The following is a 21,461-nucleotide window of genomic DNA, read 5'->3' on the forward strand; positions in this document are numbered from 1 at the left end:
CTTTTATCATGCTGCTTTGTTCTTTCCTTCTTTTACCATTGAAATCTATGCAGAGAGGAGCAGGAGGCTGCTAAACTTAGGGCGTGTTTACTCTGCCTGCTTGTTGGGCAGATTATTGGAGACGAACATTCCTACAAACGCTCATTCCCAATAATCTGCGCACCTAAAGCTGCCGCAGATCAATTTTGCTCATTAATCGGGTGAGACAGTCGATCATGCGGCCACCTATATTATCGTTTTTGGGAAGCAGAGTGCGCTGAAAGAAACAATGCAGCTGTATGAGGACAAGCAATAGCAGTAGCCATCACTCCTTCTCAACAAGCAGGCAATTGTGTGCTCAATCGCTGCACGTAAATGCAGCATTAGTACTTTCGTAAGATATCACTCTACCACTGTTCAGCGTGAGGTAATAAATCGCTTACTAGCTGGCAGCAGTCTCCTCATCCCTCTGCCTCTCTCCATAGACATTTGTTTGTGAGGCCGGTGCTACTAGCAATAAGAGGCTGAGTGAAGAGAAGGAGGAGGAAAGCAGCCTGAGAAGCCTAGAAGGAAGTACAATTTTTTAATAAGATATAGAAAATAAATATTAATTTATGAAAGTGTTTATAACTGGGGGTACACTGTAAGGTGGCTGTACAAATAAGTAATTAATGAATTAATTCTGGACAGATCTTTATATACAGTTAGGTCCATATGTATTTGGACACTGACACACATTACCCGTTTACTAAAACATATTCAAGTTATAATTATATAATGGACATAAAGTCTAGACTTTTAGCTTTCATTTGAGGGTATCCACATTAAAATTGGATGAAGGGTTTAGGAGTTTTAGCTCCTTTATCTGTTTTTAAAGGGACCAAAAGTATTTGGACAATTGACTCAAAGGCTGTTTCATGGCCAGGTGTGGGCAATTTCTTCATTATTTCATTCTCAATTAAGCACATAAAAGGCCTGGAGTTGATTTAAGGTACGGTGCTTGCATTTTGAAGATTTTGCTGAGAAGTAAACATGCGGTCAAAGGAGCTCTCCATGCAGGTGAAACAAGCCAACCTTTATCTGTGAAAACAGAAAAAACCCATCCACTATTAGGAGTGGTAAAATCTACAGTTTGGTGCATCCTGAGAAAGAAAGCACTGGTGACCTCAACAATGCAAACAGACCTGGACGCCCACGGAAGACAAAAGTGGAGGATGATCGCAGAATAATTACCATGGTGAAGAGAACCCCCTTCACAACAGCCAACCAAGTGACCAACACTCTCCAGGATATAGGTGTATCAATAGCCAAATCTACCATAAAGAGAGGACTGCATGAAAGTAAATACCGAGGGTTCACTACATGGTACAAGCCACTCATCAGCCTGAAGAATAAGAAGGTTAGATTGGACTTTGCTAAAAAAAAAAAAAAAACATCTTAAAAAACCAGCACACTTCTGGAAGAACATTCTTTGGACAGATGAAACCAAGATCAACCTCTACCAGAATGATGGAAAGAAAAAAGTATGGCGAGGCCTGGTACAGCTCATGATCCAAAGCATGCCACATCATCTGTAAAACATGGCGGAGGCAGTGTGATGGCTGCCGGTGGCACTGGGTCCCTAGTAGGGATCGATTGATATTGATTTTTTTAGAACCGATAATCTGGGAACTTTCAGGCCGATAGCCGATAATTTATACCAATATTCTGTCAATTTTCATAAAAAAAATAAATAAAGAATCCTACACAAATCTGCTGAAAATGAATGTTTATTGTTAATGTGTTTTTTTTTTTTGTAAATCTTTTTCATTTATACTTAATATTTTTTTTTTTTTTTTTTTTTTACTAACTTTTAGCCCCCTTAGGGATTAGAACCCTTGTCCTATTCACCCTGATAGAGATCAATCAGGGTGAATAGGACTTCACACTGTCCCTGCTGTGCTGTGCTTTGTGCACACAGCAGCAGGGAGCTTACCATAGCAGCCAGGGCTTCAATAGCATCCTGGCTGCCATGGTAACTGATCAGAGCCCCAGGATTACACTGCTGGGGCTCCGATGGGAACTGCCACTGAGGAGGAGGAGAGGGGATTCTGTGGCCACTGCCACTAATGATTAATACTTGGGGGGGGGGCGCACTGCGCCACCAATGAAGATAACTCTCTCATTAATTCACATACAGGAAGCGGGAGCTGGCTGCAGAATCACATAGCCGGCTCCTGACCTCTGAGCGGTAGCTGCGATCCCCGGCAGTTAACCTCGCAGCTACCGCTCATAGAGGTCGGGAGACGGCTCCCGCCTCCTGTATGTGAATTAATGAGAGAGTTATCTTCATTGTATTAATCATTAGTGGCAGTGGCCACAGGATCCCCTCTCCTCTTGTCCTCCCTCCTTTCATTGGTGGCAGCGGTACAGAGGGGAGGGAGACACTGCTTCCTTCTCCCCTGTGCTGCTGAGGGAGCATGGATCGGCTGACAGCAGCGCGATCCGTGTTCCCGATTCGTTATCGGAATATCAGCAAAATAGATGCCGATACTGATAACTTTCAAAATCCTGAATATCGGTAAAACCGATAATCGGTCGATCCCTAGTCCCTAGTGTTTATTGATGATGTGACACAGGACAGAAGCAGCCGGATGAATTCTGGGGCTTTCAGAGACATACTGTGCGCTCAAATCCAGCCAAACTGATTGGTCGGCGTTTCATTATACAGATGGACAGTGACCCTAAACATAAAGCCAAAGCCACCCAGGAGTTTATTAAAGCACAGAAGTGGAATATTCTAGAATGGCCGAGTCAGTCACCGGATCTGAACCCAATAGAGCATTTCACTTGTTAAAGACAGAAAGGGCCACAAACAAACAGCAACTGAAAACTGCGGCAGTAAAGACCGGCCGAGCATTAAAAAGGAGGAAATGCAGCGTCTGGGGATGTCCATGAGGTCAAGACTTCAGGCAGTCATTGCCAACAAAGGGTTTTCAACCAAGTATTAGAAATTAACATTTTATTTACAATTATTTAATTCGTCCAATTACTTTTGAGCCCCTGAAATGAAGGGATTGCGTTAAAAAATTCCTTTGGTTCCTCACATTTTTCTGAAATCGATTTGTTCAACCGACTGAATTAAAGCTGAAAGTCTGAACTTCACCGGCATCTGAAATGTGTTCAAAATCCATTGTGGTAACGTACAGAACAGAAATCAGGAAAATGTTGTCTCTGCCCAAATCCATATGGACCTGGCTGTAGATTGCTGACAGACCCCCTTCATGTCTGTCTTCTAGTTGATTTTTGTCCATGGGATACATACACACCAGATTTGTTGCAGAAATGTCTGTAATATCCCATTCAGCTGAAAGGGGGCTTGAAAAAATCCACATGGTTGCCACCGAACAGGAATATTCAAATCTATGGAGCTGCCAATTCTGAATATACCCTTAGTGACTGTATCCTACCGTGGAGTATTCTGAAGGATATAGCTTTGAAAGTATAGGTCTGATTGTACTGGAAGGGTTACCATCTCAGGATATATACCGTAATATGTTTCTTCTGTTTTTAAGATATCTGTTAGCTGTCAGTGAATCTGACCACAGAGTGATATGTGACCTACGCTAGTACAGTGTCGTTGGCACTTGACAGAGAAGCATTGCGTGTAATGTTTTCCTGTGCATTGTATAGTACAGGGATGCCCAACCTGCGGCCTTCCAGTTGTTGCAAAACTACATCTCTCAGCATGCTTGGACAGCCTACAGCTATTAGGGCATGCTGGGAGTTGTAGTTTAGCAACAGCTGGAGGACCGCAGGTTGATTATCCCTGTATCGCGTCTGATATGGCAGGTAACAGATGTGGAGGGTACCCTTTCACTAGGGAGACGGAGGAGTGGTGACCCCTAACTCACCTAGCACTGGCACCTGGCTGCCCTGACGTCCCTAGATGGGCTGCTAACCCGTACGCCGATCACGTGCCTCGTCCCTGGCTTACAATGAAATAAGCCCTAGGTAGTGAGTAGGGCGATGGGAGCACTAGTCCTCACCACTGACACCTAGCGAAAGGACAAACGCCACAAGCAATCTCAGAAGGGAGACAACAACAGGAGAGAACCGGAGATCCAACAGCTCCACAGCAACTCCAACTCCACCAGAGGCCAGAATAGAAGATCTGGAAGGAAGGTCTAGATCTGGCAACAAGGGAAGGAGAAAGGGAGAATATATAGTGGCTGACAGAGAATAGCTGAAAGGAAAAGCTACAGATTCCTAAATGGGACTATAGCAAACCTAAGCAGGAAAACCTGGACCGGAATCCATTCCCACCACTAGGTCATGGAGCGATCCCTTGAAACCGAGCGAGTAGCCACCCGCTGTGACCTTTTAACCCCAGGCACAACACCGTCAGCGATAGGTCGTGACACCCTGGTATCGGATAGCCACTGTCTCAGCAGATGCATTTGGAGACACTAAAGGAACACACTAATGAAGTCACACCTGTTAGACGCTTAGGGTCCATTCACACGTCCGCAATTTTGTGCTTTCCGCATTTCCGGATCTGCAATTCCGTTCATGAAAAAAATAGAACATGTCCTATTTTTTTCCGCAACTGCGGACAAGAAAAGGCATTTTCTATTAGTGCCGGGGATGTGCGGTCCGCGGAATGCACATTGCCGGTGTCCATGTTTTGCGGACCACAAAACACCTACGGATGTCTGAATGGACCCTTAAAGGGGTTGTCCAGGATATAAATGACTCTTTCAATGGGCAAGGAATGCTTTAAAATATATATATATAAAAAAACACAATGCGTTTAATCCCCCCCTGCTCTTGCAAAAACTGTCTCTGCTGCTGATCTCACGCCATCTAGCCAAATGCCATAACTACATCCTAAGGCCTCATGCACACGGCCATTGTTTTGGTCCGCATCCGAGCCGCCAAAAATGGGGGCAATGAGGCCGCAAAAGATGCAGATAGCACCTCCGTGTGCTGTCCGCATCCGTTGCTCCGTTCCGTGGCCCCGCCCAAAAAATATAACATGTCCTATTCTTGTCCGCGCTTTGCGGACAAGAATAGGCATTTATATTGAAGGCTGTCCGTGCCGTTCCGCAAATTGCAGAAACGCGCACGGACACCATCCGTGTTTTGCATATCCGCGATTTGCGGACCGCAAAACACGTCACGGTCGTGTGCATGAGGCCTAATGCACATGTAAAAATCTGCCTCTGCTCATTTCAGTTTTTTTTTAAAGGGCACCGGAAGGAAAATGGTATCTGCGTCTGTACTGATGCTCATCTTCATGATCTACTGCATGACAGCATCACAAGAAGGCGCAGAAGGTATTCGTTGCGTTATCCGCCGCTTCCCTGATGTCCAGGTCAGCGTACCGGTGAACAGTACAGTAAAATACTGGTATATAAAAAAGGAAGGAAGACTCGCAGCGCCAGATGTTCTGTGGAGATGTGCGCCGTTTGTCCTGAATGCCCCTTCTGGGACTTCATCATTGAGCTCTGGTGCGGTACATACACTTGCAGACAGGAAGGAAGACCATAGATGATGCAGTAATAACACAAGGGTGAGCTGCGCCAAATAGTTTGCATACAATCATTGCTTTATAGATATATCATTTTTTATTGTCATTTTGTTTGCAGAAGTTTCCTAAAAAATCTCACAAAACCAATTTAATAAATTCCCTTATTTGAATTCCTTTTAGTTAAAAATCATTTTCCATTCCACGGCCGTCCAATATCCGGCGTCTGCTGAACTGTAAAAAGGAAAAAAAAATATAACGCATTTTATAGCGTTTTGTACGGTACGCCCTTCTTCCTGTAATGTAGGAACAGTGTGCTGCTATGTAATTGTCTGGGACTCGCTGCATCTGTCTGACCCTCTTCTCAGTAATGAATGAGGCCTGGTTTTACAGTAGAAGGAACAGAATGTTTATTGTCCATAGATCGCATCCTTTCTTTTCTGGGCTTTTCTCCCAAAGAGGTCATAACTCTCAATTAGTCGCACCACCATTGACTGAGATTTTGTATTACAACTCAGAGGATAGATGTATTCTCGAAGGCTGCCACTAGATGGCGATGCTTATCTTTTCAAGGTGATTGTTACCTTTTTTTAATCAACTGCGTTTAATAACGGGTCCCAGTTCTGATTCATACAAGTCATTTAGTAATCACAGTAAAATAATTTTGCGCTTTTAAACTGGACCTAGCTCTCCATGCACTTTGTAGTGAACTTGTGCTTTTATCACCAGTCAGTTTAAGGCCCCTTGCAGACGAGCGTGAGCGGATTAGGTCCGGGTGCGTTCACTGAAAAATGTGTAATTTCGCAAGCAAGTTCATTCCATTTTGTATGCGATCGCGTTCAGTGTTTATCGCATCGATACGTTTTTTACGCGCGTGATAACAAACTGAAGGTTTACAAACAACATCTCTTAGCAACCATCCGTGAAAAATGCATCGCATCCGCACTTTTCACGTGGCCTCATTCACTTCTATTGGGCCAGCGTTGCGTGAAAAACGCTGAATATAGAACATGCTGCGATTTTCAGGCAACGCACAAGTGATGCGTGAAAACCAACGCTCTGTACACAGCCCTAATGAAATGAATAGGTCAGGATTCAGTGCGGGCGCAATGTATTTGCATCACGCATTGCACCCGCGCGGAATACTCACTCGTGTGAAAGGGGCCTAAGTCAGAAAAGTTGCAATGTTCGAAGGATTGTGCCACCTTCTATCTACAAGACAGTGAGGTTCTCAACACTGGGGCCCCCATGGATCTCAAGAATGGGGGGTCTGTAATGGAATGGCAGGTCAAGCATGCCCCCTGCTGCTCCATTAATTCTGTATGGCACTGCCGGAGATAGCACTCGACTGTCTCCGGCAATCCCATAGAGAGTGAATCGAGCGCTAGGGGGCATGCTTGACCTGTCGATTCCATTAGGATGGGGGAACAGGAGCCCTTCAGTAATGCTCTCTCTTTAAGGATCTGTCCACATCTACCGGAAATTGTAGCAGAAAAATCCCCAGTGGTTTTTGCTACGGATTTCACCCTCTCCATTGCAAAGTGTGAAATCCGCTGGGGAGAACTGCAGCATCAATGGACATGCTGGAGATTTCAAATTCACACTGCAGGTCAATTTACACTGCAGGTTCTGTAAAAAAAAAAAAAAACTCAGGCTTTGCTGGTACTGTGCCACGCTGTGTATTCGCCGCACAAAAATCTGCGACTGCAAACCCCCAGCTATTCAGTCACTTGTGAACACAGTCTAAAACTTGTCACCACCCCTTTCAGTATGGGAGAGACGCAGCCTGAGCCACTGACGAGGAGCTGAATTATACATAAGGCTCCATGTACAGTTGTGTCTCTTCAGTGATTAAGGCTCCATTCACACGTCCGTAGCGTGTTTTGCTGATCCACAAAACACGGACAGTGGCAATGTGCGTTCCGCATTTTGCGGACCGCACATCGCCGCCACTAATAGAATATGCCTATTCTTGTCCACAATTGCGGACAAGAATAGGACATGTTCTATTTTTTTCGGTAACGGAAGTGTGGACCCAGAAGTGCGGGTCCACAATTCCGTATCCGGGCAGCACATCTTGCAGCCCCATAGAAATGAATGGGTCCCAAATTCGCGGAACGAAATTGCGGACGTGTTAAAGGGGCCTAAGGCTGTGGAATAAGGCACTGTGCACCATGCCACCCAGGAGTGGCAAAAATAAAACCCCAATTATCCAGTGTGGACCTGAGCTGTTACAATGATCCCTTCTGTTCTTCCGCCATTGCTTCATCTTGTATAGAGGGTCTATTCTTAAGGGTCCAGCTATATAAATACACTGAGGGGAATGAAAGGCGTCACTTACCCGTCACTGCTCATGGAGCAATCACACACAGACACACTTGACCTTCAAGCAGAATATTACGGATTTGTTACTTTGTGTTTCCACCTCAGACTTAGATCAGACTTAGGCTACATGCACACGAACGTTGTTTGTTTTAGTGTCCATTCCATTGAACCTCCAGATGGCCCATCTACCATGTTTCATTTATGGTATCGGTGTCTTAAGACGCTTTGGGTCCCCTAAGTCACCAGGACCCACGGCTACCTCTGTAGCTATACCCATTGACAAGTAAGAAAATACCATGGTTGGGAATTTGAGAATTTCAATTTCTGCCAGACTGTGGATAAAATGCTCAACAGATTACCCAAACCACTTTAGATATACAGTAAAAGGACATTTGTATTATATGACCAGAGTCAGGGGCATAACTACCATAGCGGCAGACCATGCGACTGCTATGGGGCCCAGGGCAAGAGGGGGCCCAGTCTTAGTTGGGATCATCTCCTCTTCTACTGGAAGTGAAAACTTGGTCAGGACTCTACACTCTAAAGGAACAACTTTTAGCAAATGAGGCAGTGGAAAAAAATGGAAAGGGGTTTAGGCGGAAACTCTTGTATCCTGTGTGGGTGGCCTGTTTTTTTCCTTGCTATGATGCCCTTACTTCTCTATGTACGCCACTGACCAGAGTACATGACAGCACTTTATAGACATTATAATTTCTTGCTGTCTCCAATTTTGCTCACAATCTAAGTTCCCTATCACTATGTCTTTGGAGTGTGGGAGGAAGCCAGGAGTACCCAGAGGAACCCCACGCAAACATGGGGAGAACATACAAACTCCATAGAGATTTGAACCTAGGATCCCAGCGCTGCAAGGCACCAGTGCTGAACAGTGAGCCATCATTCTGCACTCAATACCCCAAGAAAATACTAAATGTTCACAATCTTTGAACATTTATTAAAACAGAAAAACTAAAATCCTGCGTTGACATAAGTATTCAGACCCTTAACTCAGTACCTAGTTGAAGCACCTTTGCCAGCGATTGCCTCCACTCTTCTTGGGTATGATGTCACAAGATTTGCACACCTGGATTTGAGGATTGTTTTGCCATTCTTTCCTGCAGATCCTTTGAAGCTCTGTCAGGTTGGATAAGGGCCGTCAGTGGACAGCCATTTTCAGATTTCTCCAGAGGAGTTTGATTGCGTTCCAGTCAGGGCTCTGCTGGGCCACTCAAGGACATTCACAAAGTTGTCCCTTAACAACTCCTGTGTTGTCTTGGCTGTGTGCCTAGGGTCAATGTCTTTTAGGCTAGGGGTACACAATGACATGTGTCGCACAACCTTTTTTTTTGTAATGCTAGTCAATGGTGTCGTACTGCGACATGACTGCTTAAAATACATCCAAGATGGATTTTTGTGCGACTGTCTTGTCGCACCATAGACTAGCATTACAAAATATGTTGCGAGACATTGGTGTGAAAAAATGTCGCCTGACAGATGTCATTGTGTAGCCCTAGCCTAAAAGACACATTAAAGCCTTAGCCTTAATGAGGAGAGGCTTCTTTCTGGCCACTCTGCCATAAATCCCAAATTGGTGGAGTGCTGTAGTGGTGGTTGACTGACCTTCTGGAAGTTTCTCCCATCTTCACAAAGAGTCTTTGGAGCTCAGCCAGGATGACCATAGGGTTCTTGGTCAGTTCTCTTACCAAGGCCTTTCTCCACTGGTTACTTAGTTTGGTGGGGTGGCCAGTAGTGTTGATCGAGCACCAAAGTGCTCAGGTGCTAGAGTAGAACACCTCAGGATGCTCAGGTGCTCTACCGAGCACCCAAGTACAATGGAAGTCAATGGGAGAACCCGAGCATTAAACCAGGCATCCCCTGCTCTGAAGAGGGGAGGGTGTCTGGTTCACATGAAAAGGTCAGAAATTGATGGAAACACCACTGAAATAGTTCGGGAACAGCATGGGGAGGATGTCTGGATGCATCTTGGACTCCCAGGTCGCTGCTGGGAACGATGTTGTCCAAGTAGTACGCCACTTTTACAGACTGACAATAATACGCACAGAACGGAAGATAACATCGATTTTAGAAGAAAAATTGTTAGGAAACATTCTTTCCTTATATTTACTTGTACAGTATATAAAGTGCAAGTGCTGCCAAAAATTACAAGGAAGAGGCACTCCGATACAATCTGTATATCACATAAAGGAGGGCCTCATTCACATTGTGGTACAATTGTTCAGGTAGTGGGACTCCTACACTTATAAAGCCTATGCGCTAAGTAATAGGGCTGCCAAAAATTACAAGGAACCGGCACTCCAATACACACTTTATTACACATAAAGGAGGGCATCATACACACCCTAAAAATTATAATTGATGGCCTTCTGGTGACCCTCAAAAACATTAGGAAAAGGGGCCTGCTGGTGACCCTCAAAAACATTAGGGGCGAGGGCCTGCTGCTAAGCTGACCATCTAAAACATTAGGGGGTGAGGGTCTGCTGCTGATCTGACCATCTAAAACATTAGGGGTGAGGATCTGCTGCTGATCTGACCATCTAAAACATTAGGGGTGAGGGTCTGCTGCTGAGCTGACCATCTAAAAAATTAGGGGTGAGGGTCTGCTGCTGATCTGACCATCTAAAACATTAGGGATGAGGGTCTGCTGCTGATCTGACCATCTAAAAAATTAGGGGTGAGGATCTGCTGCTGAGCTGACCATCTAAAAATAATAGGGGTGAGGGTCTTCTGCTGATCTGACCTTCTAAAACATTAGGGGTGAGGGTCTGCTGCTGAGCTGACCATCTAAAAAATTAGGGGTGAGGGTCTGCTGCTGATCTGACCTTCTAAAACATTAGGGGTGAGGGTCTGCTGCTGATCTGACCTTCTAAAACATTAGGGGTGAGGGTCTGCTGCTGAGCTGACCATCTAAAACATTAGGGGTGAGGGTCTGGTGTCCATTATGACCATAGCCCCACCCTTATCTGCTTTCTTGATGGTGACATCTTTCCTATTGCATAGTGTTCTTAAAGCTCTACTTTCCCTCTGACTCATGTTCTTTTTTTATGTCCTGTGTGTTAGTCTCAGATTTAATTTCTTCTATACCTTTTTTTTTTTTACCAAATCTATATATGTGTTAACAGCATCTTTAAATACTGGGGGTTGGAAATCACTTTGTAGATGTAGACCCATATCTTTAAATCTTATCTTGCTAGACTCCCTGCCCTCTTGAGTGTTACTACATGTCTCTCCACTAGGAGGATTCCCAAAGAAAACTCGCAACTTAATGCACCTAAATAATTTGTATAGATCTATCTCACAATTAAACCAGTCCATTTCAGTAGTTGGACAGAAGGACAGTCCCTTTTGTAACAGAGACAGTTCCTCATTAGATAAGTCAATGATGATATATTTACCACCAATTTTGACTACTTTCATTTTCCTTGTTTCTCCTGTTGCCTTGAAGTCACTTGTAGAGTGGACTTCTGTTGTCCAGTGGTGGTTTCCTTGAGCGTGTCATCCTCATAATGTCGTTTCTTGTACCTGTGGTGTTTGCGTCCTCCTCTCCTTGCTGATCTTTGTCTCCTTGGTTCATTCTCTGTTCTAAAAAATGCTGTTCCTCATTCATGTCCCCAGAGGATTCTGTATCTGTATTGTAGGTCTTCTTCATCTGGTGTCTCGTGTATCTCTGTCGTCCCTGAATCTTTTTTCTTTGTCCGCCTTCATTTGGGAATTTTTTGTATATATCACTCTTTAAATAATACTCTTGATCCCGAAACCATTTCTGTCTTTTTGAGGTCTCAATATTGGTGCGATACACCTGTAGGTCCTTATCTGATTGCTGTTTAATTGCAGTAAAATCCTGAGCTGTTATCATGGACTTTTATTGGAGTTCAAGTACCTCTGTTCTTTTCTTGTTCTTAATTAATTCCTTTTGGAGATACTCCATGTTTAATAACATTATGTCCATAGAATAGCAGTTTGATATCTGTGCAAATTTATCACAAAATTCAGAGTTCCTTGGTAATAGGAGGGGTCTCAGGTGTGTTCTCAATCCTCTTGGTATCCGTTCAGCAACATAATATTCTTTTAAGGTGGAAAGGTGCAGTTCATATTTAATATACTGTTTAATCTCCATTCCCCATTTCCTTATGATTAGGTCCTTAGTAGGTTTGTTTAAAAAAGAACCATCACCCACTGCGCGTCCAGAATTCGTGTCACCTCCTCACTGGAATATATTGACTTACTTGGTGAATCCATTATTGACTCCCACTTCAGGCCACAATAAAAATAATGTCCGAATGTGGTATCATGTGCGCGCTACCAGACTGTCATAGTCATAGAAAAGAGAAAATTTGTGTAGCAGCAATAGGGTAAATACAACCTTTTAGTGGTGGTGCCAGCAGTGTTGGGTTCCAGTTCTTGAACGGAGGGATGCAAGTTAGAGCGTGAACTTTGAACACATGGAAGCGTTCGGGATGGCACCTTCTAGGATATGCTCCACAGGATTGCATGGGGAAATGCAGTAAGCACATGGTTTTGATTTCTATTATGGGTTACACTTTATATTATAATGAATGGGTGTTTTGTATACTCTGACCGAGGCAAATTGAATTGCACGGTTGGGCGGTATACATTTAGCATATTCAATTGGTAATTAGCCTACTTGATTTGGTCATGTGGCCCTCTGGGAGGGTATATATATATGATTTTGTTCACAATGTTCATTGCTTGAAAAAGAACATGACGGTTGAAACGTCACACTAAGTTGGTGAATAAAGTTTGGATTATAGAAGACAAGTGAGTGCTGTGGTCTCCTTACAAGTTCTACGTATTGCTGGGGGAGCTTCAGACTGGCACCCAACACTGCTGGCACCACCACTAAAAGGTTGTATTTACCCTATTTTTCTATCATTGTGCTGCTACACAAATTTTCTCTTTAAGATGCAACCTATCCAGATGTCTTTGTTGTACTACTATAAGTTCTTCTCCTTCTTTTTTCAGTAATTCCACTGGAGAATCCTTCCCGATCAAAAATCACCTTCATTGCGGGTCACAAAATACAATATATTTATTGGAGTGCCCATGGGGTTTGCAATATATACGGTAGGCTGCACGATACAGACCCTTAGAAACAGGCTGAACAAACACAGGTCTAACATCAAGAAAAAGTTTCTACAACATAGTGTCTCTCGCCACGCTGCTGAACAACATGAGGGGAGTTTCTTGGGTTTCATAGTGACGCCCATTGAACAAATAGTGAATAATTGTCGTAATATTAGTCAAACCCTAAAGAGACGTGAGAGGTTTTGGATTTTCAAGCTGAATTGTTTGAAAACAAATGACCTGAATGAAGCCTTTGAAATAAATTTGTGACAATGGGGTCGGGATGAATAAATATTACCAAAATCGTTAGATCTTTAGTGGTGATTTTTAATGGTGTTATAACTTGTTTCAGTATGTGTCACATACCTTGGGTCCCATGCCCCAAAAATGTTTGATTTTAATTATTTGTTATATTCCTTATATTATGTGGTATATTCTGTGTCCCATCGGAAAGCATCTGTTCTACTATGCATGTGCTTATTTATCTGTTCATTTATCATCTAATTAATGGACATTACTATATATTTATTAATACCATTTTTTATTCGGCAAATATGGCAAAAGAAGATGGGAAGGCGCTCATTGGGTAGTATGATTATTAAAAAATGTTTGGAAATTAGACATCAATGGTTGCGCTCACCTTTCGGTGTTGTGCATACGTAGGCACAACACTCGTGAGAATAAGGGGTCGGTGCAGCCGGTATCTCTCAATCCTCGTAGGTGGAGTAGCCAATTCTCCAGAGGAATGATATGGAACACAGTAAGTGGGGATTTTGTGTACTGCGACAGTACACTAAAAGTGATACCTTCTGGAGCAAGGACATGACTTTAGTAGATAGATATGAAATCTTTTATTAGTGAATGACAATGCGTTTCGGAGTCAATATACTCCTTTTTCAGGTCTGTGGGGTCCGTGACGGAGCTTGTAGCGCTACAACGCGTTGTCATTCACTAATAACAGATTTCATATCTATCTACTGAGGTCATGTCCTTGCTCCAGAAGGTATCACTTTTGGTGTACTGTCGCAGTACACAAAAAAAAACGTACTGTATTTTTTATTCAGGTAATTTTATTTATTTATGTTTCTACTTATGTAATTAAATCATCAGTTGTCTATTTATACAATCATATTTTTATAATAATTCATTTTGTAATTTGTCAAAATATGGTTGTATGGAATTTTTTTGCCCCAATTATATGTGGTGGCATTTTAATATGTAGGGGCTCTAATATGGAACTGGTGTCACCCCTGTGTTATTTTATATATTCTTTATATTTTCCCCAGTTCCACATAATAATAATGATGCATATACTTTAGCTGTATAATGGCTTCCTAGAACGTTCTGTCCTTACGGCAGCTTCTGCTGCTGGCTTCACTCGAGCACCGGGTTCTCTGTGCCTGCTGGTGTTCGAGCCTCATGTTTCCATGGAGCTGGCGGTATCACGTGATCGCATCGTGTTCACGTGACCCACAAGTGCAATCACGTGACCCTCGCTTTATGAAAAAATGTCCCAGTAATAGCAGGGGCTGAAAATACGATGTTTCCACCTATTAAACTTTGAAATAATCGCGCCCAAATAGACATATAATATCTGATTGTCCAGGAGACTTCCATCTTTATTATTTAATATGTAATTTTTGTTGATTTCAAGGGTTTTGTCCTGGGGTTGCTCCTGAACCCTGGGACCGCCCCTACCCCCCTTTTTAACCTCTGTTTCAGGTGCCTTTTTGTTATTGTGTGTATATATAGCTGCATGTATGCCCCATATGCTAAGCAACTGGTCGGTTAGTTTGTGCTGAAGGATGGTTGCTCCTGTATCTGTATAATAATTATCCATGAGGTCACAGGCACACTTATTTAACACGTTAAGGACCCAGGACAAGAATGCTCGTCCTAAAAGGCCGGTACTTAGTGCCCCAGGACGAGCATTCTCGCCCTGCGGTCCTTCCTCCCCCCCGCCGCTTGCGGTGCCGAGATCAGCGGCAGAGATCCACCAGCATCAGTGATAACACTGATGCCGGTGGATTAACCCCTCATATGCCGCGGTTTGCACTCCCTCACCGACCTGCTGTGGCGGGGACTCGATGGTTGCCATAGCAGCTCCAAGCCATTCCGAAGGCTTGGGGCTCGGCATTAACGGAGGCCTAAGAGGCCCAGCCCCCAGTCTGGGGCTCCTAGGCAACTGTTAGCGTCTTACAATAGAAACATAGAAACATAGAATGTGTCGGCAGATAAGAACCATTTGGCCCACCTAGTCTGCCCAATATACTAAATACTATGGATAGCCCCTGGCCCTATCTTATATGAAGGATGGCCTTATGCCTATCCCATGCATGCTTAAACTCCCCCACTGTATTTGCAGCTGCCACTTTTGCAGGAAGGCTATTCCATGCATCCACTACTCTCTCAGTAAAGTAATACTTCCTGATATTACTTTTAAACCTTTCCCCCTCTAATTTAAAACGATGTCCTCTTGTAGCAGTTTTTCTTCTTTTAAATATTCTCTCCTCTTTTACCTTGTTGATTCCCTTTATGTATTTAAAATGTAAGACACTAACAGTTCAATACAGCACAATACAGATCTATTGTGCTGCATTGAAACAGGGATCAGACCCTGTATTGTTGAAGTCCCAGAGTGGGAAAAATAATAAAGTGAAAAAAAAAGTTTCAAGCAAAAAAAAAAGCGTCCTTTCCCCCAAATAAAGTAAAAAAATTGGGAAAAAATAAGGAAAAAAAGAAAAGTAGACATATTAAGTATCGCCGCGTCTGTATCCACCTGCTCTATAAAAATATCACATGACCTAACCCCTGTACTAAAAGGGCTATTTTTTTGTCACAATACCTCACTAAAAGTGCAACACCAAGCGATCAAAAAGGCGTTTGCCCCCCAAAATAGTACCAATCTAACTGTCACGTCATCCCGCAAAAATTTAGCCCCTACCTAAGACAATCACTTAAAAAAAAATATATATATAGCTCTCAGACTATGGAGACACTAAAACATGATTTTTTTTTTGTTTCAAAATCATCTCATCCCGCCAAAAATTATACCATGCCTAAGACAATCGCCCAAAAAACAATGGCTCTCACACTATGGAGACAGTAAAACCTGATTTTTTTTTGTTTCAAAAATGATATTATTGTGTAAAACTTAAATAAATAAAACAAGTATATATATTAGGTATCGCCGCGTCCATAACAGCCTTCTCTATAAAAATATCACATGACTTAACCCCTCAGGTGAACACTGAAAAAAAAAAAAAAAAACAGTGTCAAAAGCCATTTTTTGTCACCTTACATCACAAAAAGCGTAATAGCAAGCATTCAAAAAGTCACATGCACCCCAAAATAGTACCAATCAAACCTTCATCTCATCCCGCAGAAAATGATACCCTACCTAAGACAATCGCCCCAAAAAAAAAAAAACTATGGCTCTCCGACTATGGGGACACTAAAACATGATTTTTTTTTTGTTTAAAAAATGATATTATTGTGTAAAACTTTAATAAATAAAAAAAGTATACATGTTATGTATCTCCGCATCCGTAACAACCTGCTCTATAAAAATATCACATCAGGTGAACAACGTAAATTTTTTTAAAAAAAACAATGTCATCAGCCATTTTTTGTCACCTTACATCACAAAAAGTGTAATAGCAAGCAATAAAAAAGTCATATGCACCCTAAAATAGTACCAATTAAACCATCATCTCATACTGAAAAAAATGAGCCCCTACATAAGATAGTCGCCCAAAATATATAAAAACTATGGCTTTCAAAATATGGAGACACAAAAAAAAATCCAAAAATGCTTTATGTAAAACTAAAACAAACAACCAAAAAAAGTCATATTTGGGATTGTCGCATCAGTAACAACCTGCTCTATAACAATACCACATGATCTAACCTGTTAGATGAAAACTGTAAATAAAAAAAATAAAAACGGTGCCAAAACAGCTATTTTTTGTTACCTTGCCTGTAATATAGTGCAACCAAAAATCATATGTACCCTAAAATAGTACAAACAAAACTGTAGTTTCCAAAATGGGGCCTTTTTCTGGAGTTTCTACTCTAGGGATGCATCAGGGGGTCTTCACATGCGACATGGCAGCTTAAAATTATTCCAGTGAATTCTGCCGTCCAAAAACCATATGGTGTTCCTTTCCTTATGTGCCCGTACTGCAGTTTACAACCACATATGGGGTGTTTCTGTAAACTACAGAATCAGGGTAATAAATATTGAGTTGTGTTTGGCTGTTAACCCTTGCTTTGTTACTGGAAAAATGGATTAAAATGGAAAATCTGCCAAAACAGTGAAATTCAGAGATTTCATCTCCATTTTCCATTCATTCTTGTGGAACACCTAAAGGGTTAACAAAGTTTGTAAAATCAGTTTTGAATACCTTGAGGGGTGTAGTTTCTAAAATGGGGTCATTTTTGGGTGGTTTCTATTATGTAAGCCTCACAAAGTGACTTCAGGCCTGAATTGGTCCTTAAAATGTGGGTTTTGGAAATTTTCTTAAAAATTTCTAGATTTGCTTATTATCTATTATAAAAGTAGAGAAATTGAAATTTGTAAATGTGCTACTTTTCCACATTTTGGGTAAATTTGGTATTTTTTAATAAATAAAAATGAAATTTGACTCTATCATCAATTTAAGTGGAAAAATGTTAACACACGCACAAGTCACTTTACTAAATAAGGGTCTTAAATTCGCTCCGACTAATAAACTTAATAAATTTGAAACATTCATTGGTGTAGAAAAATTCATGAGACGTCTTTGTCTAAAAAAATATTTTATTAAGAACCCTATTAATCGGGAAATGGTGAATAATGAATTTAAACATACTGACCTTAAGAAACCATCAAAAAAATACCCCAGAAATGAAACTAGCGAAGAGATGGCTAGTTTCAAAAAATGTGTTGAATATGACATACGGAAATTAAAAGAAAAAACCAGGTTTAAACTGAATAATTTAACCAATGCAGAGGTAAAAGCATTAAAAGAATTGCAAAAAGAAGAAAGTATCGTTATTCGCCCCGCTGATAAGGGGGGCGCAATAGTGATACAGGATTTAGAAAAATACAATTCTGAAAGCCTACGTCAACTCTCAGACAGTAGCACATACAGAAAACTTCAGAATGATCCGACGGAAACTTTCTTAACAGAACTAAAAGAATTTTGTAGTAGAGGTAAAGACATAGGTATTTTAAATGAAGATGAATTTAACTTTTTAACAAATATATCCCCACGTATTCCTGTTTTTTATTGTTTGCCAAAGGTACATAAAAACAAAACCAATCCACCTGGCCGCCCAATTATATCCGGGATTGGCTCCTTGACGTCAAATTTATCTAGATTTGTAGACGTGACACTACAATCTAGAGTAAAACAAGTCCCTTCATACGTCAAGGACACCACTCAAATTATCAAAATTATAGAATCCTTGGAGTTCAAAGATAATTGGACTATGGGTACCCTTGACGTACAATCATTATATACCGTAATTAGGCACGAACAGGGCAAAAAATCTGTCACATCCCAACTATCACTAGAAGGCACCTTAAATCAAAAACAAATAGAATACGTGGTGGACGCTATAGATTTTATTCTAAAACACAATTATTTTAATTTTTTTGAAGATTTTTATATACAAATGCAGGGCACAGCCATGGGCACCAGGTTCGCCCCCAGCTATGCAAATTTATTTATGGCACAGTGGGAATGTGAAAATATCCAACCCAAGCTGGGGACGAATCTGGTGCTCTGGCAACGATACATCGACGATGTATTTTTTATATGGCAGGAAGACGGGGACTCTTTAAATCAGTTTTTAAATGATATTAATAATAATGAGTGGAACTTGTCTTTCACAGGAAAGACTAGCAAAACATCATTAGAATTCCTAGACTTAAAAATCTCCAATAAAGACGGTAAACTACAATGCACAACCTTTGTTAAACCCACAGCATGCAATAGTTATATTTTATTTAACAGCTGTCATCTCCCTAATTGGTTAATTAACATCCCACAAGGACAATTGAGAAGAGCTAAACGTAATTGCACACAGGATGAGGAATTTAAAAAAGAAGCTAAAATTATGACTGATCAATTTTTGGATAAAAAATATCCCATAGAAATTTTAGATGCTGCTCTTAATAAAGTAAAAGAGATGGATAGGCAGAAATTTTTTGAAGAAAAAAAAGCTGTAAAAATTGAAACTACCGATTCTAGTTCACGTCTGATTTTACCTTTCAATGGAGAGTTTGGGAAGGTCCGATCGATCATCCATAAACATTGGCATCTTTTAAAAAAAGATAAAGTATTAAATACTATAATACCATCCAAACCGAAAATTGTATTTACTAAAGCGCCCAATTTAAATATCAAAATAGCCCCTACTATTCAGAAAAAGATTCCATGTATTACCACGGTCCAATCTTGGGCAAATATTCAGGGATTTTTCCGTTGCGGAAGATGCAATAATTGTAAAATTACTTCGTTCCCTAAAAAAACAAATGTAGTCATATCAAATACAAACAATTATAGCCATAAAATTGATGAATTCCTCACCTGCAGCACGGAAAATGTGATATACGTAATCGAATGCCCGTGTGGGCTTCAATATGTAGGAAGGACTAAAAGGACACTCAAAAAGCGTATTGCAGAACACATTAGTAATATAAAAAAGGGATTTGAAACTCACTCATTATCATCCCATTTTAAAACAGTACACAATCAAGACCCTTCAGGATTGAAATTTACAGCCATCGATAGGGTACAAAAGGATTGGAGAGGGGGAAACCATTTAGAAAAAATGTCACGGTTGGAAACAAAACGAATTTATGAATTCAACACGTTACAACCGTTAGGATTGAACGCAGACTTTGAACTATTTGGTTTCCTATAGGGTGGATGCCATCTGTCGATGACTAACTGGACTATATTATATATTGGTCCAGTTTCTCCTCTACACTTGGCATTTACCCTACTGCTTTACCCCCACTGTTCTACCACCATTGAGAGAAAGGAAAGAACAAAACAATTCACTTTCGATATGTCTGGAACGTGTTAATGGCTTTGATGCTCTTTAAATCTATGATTACGCTTTTTTAGTATTCCTTTAATGTTTGAAAATAATCGGATGTGAACCACCCTTGTAAAACCTGTTGAAGAATTTGGGGATTCATTTTTAGAAAAACCGCATCATTAACGGATGTTCAAGACCTCTGCGATTCTGGTGCGTTTTTTGTTTTATAATATATGAATGTCCTCATGTACTACTATGTCAATGTTGAATTAGTGCCCATTTAAAGTTTTTTGATAAATCTTGAATGTTTTTTGATAAATCTTGAATGTTTTAAGTATTTTATCTTTTAAATTCGTTATAGAAGGTACCAAGTGAACTATTTCAATGAAATATTTGGAAAAATCGAAATTTTGAAGAAAACGCATCGGAACCGCACTGAAACCGCATGCGGCACCGGTGCGTTTTTTCTACTGGTCGATTCCTGACTATATGGAGATTAACTGTATATAAGCATTTCTTATTCTATCGTTTGGAAGTGTGATATTTAATGACATATTTAAATTTTAAGCTGGAAAGAATTATCATTTGGATCCCAATCCTGGAAAAAGTAATATTCCAGACCAGTCCTTCATACATGCTGTAACCACTATAAAAATGGGATAATAGAAGGGGGATGTTAACCACTGAGGAAGGGGTCAATACTATAAATCCCCGAAACGCGTCTGGTACAAGTTCCCCCTTAAAGGAAACAAGGCTTGTATAACTCCGGAGATTTGGACACTGCTTTGTGAAAAAGATTTTCTTCAAAACGTATTAACTGCGACATCAGAGACGCCAGAAACACGTGGACCAAACAAATCCAAGTGGCGCCAAGTTTTGAATCCAAGCAGTAACCCTTGAGACCGGGACTACATCAACCAAACGTGCCGAGTCGAGGGCTCACTGTCCAGCAAACCTCCGGGTAAGATTATACTGAATTTTAGCGATCGCTTGTTGAAACATTACAGCGGGACGCCGCTGTACGCATCAGTAGCTTCTTAACATCATTCGCAACAAGCAAATAGCTACATCATCTTGAACTTTTGTTACCTTATGCACACAACGTTGCAGATTCATTGAAGTGCAGGTGACTATTTCCTATTAGGAGAACTTTGCATTCAGTCATAGACTGAAGTATATGAAGAGACTGATATATCTGGAAACTTTGATATCCAAACAAATTACAAATATCAATTGACTTGTCATATGCATAAACTACTACCAGAGTGGAAAACAATGGATTAATTTATTCATTAATTTATTAATTTTTGGGATCAACTTATGTTGTTATTTAATACAATTTTAATAGGACTGTAATTTCACTTGCTACTTGTACTATTTTTATTGAATATCAATTTTATTGCTCATCTATTGTTATATTAACCCTACTGCAATTTTAATTATATATTATTACAATAAAGATCCCTTTACTTAAGAGAGTGCCCCACTTTTACTTTATATGAAGTACAATATG

The sequence above is a fragment of the Bufo gargarizans genome, chromosome 2 (genome assembly GCF_014858855.1).
Source record: "Bufo gargarizans isolate SCDJY-AF-19 chromosome 2, ASM1485885v1, whole genome shotgun sequence".
In the NCBI taxonomy this organism is placed as follows: domain Eukaryota; kingdom Metazoa; phylum Chordata; class Amphibia; order Anura; family Bufonidae; genus Bufo; species Bufo gargarizans.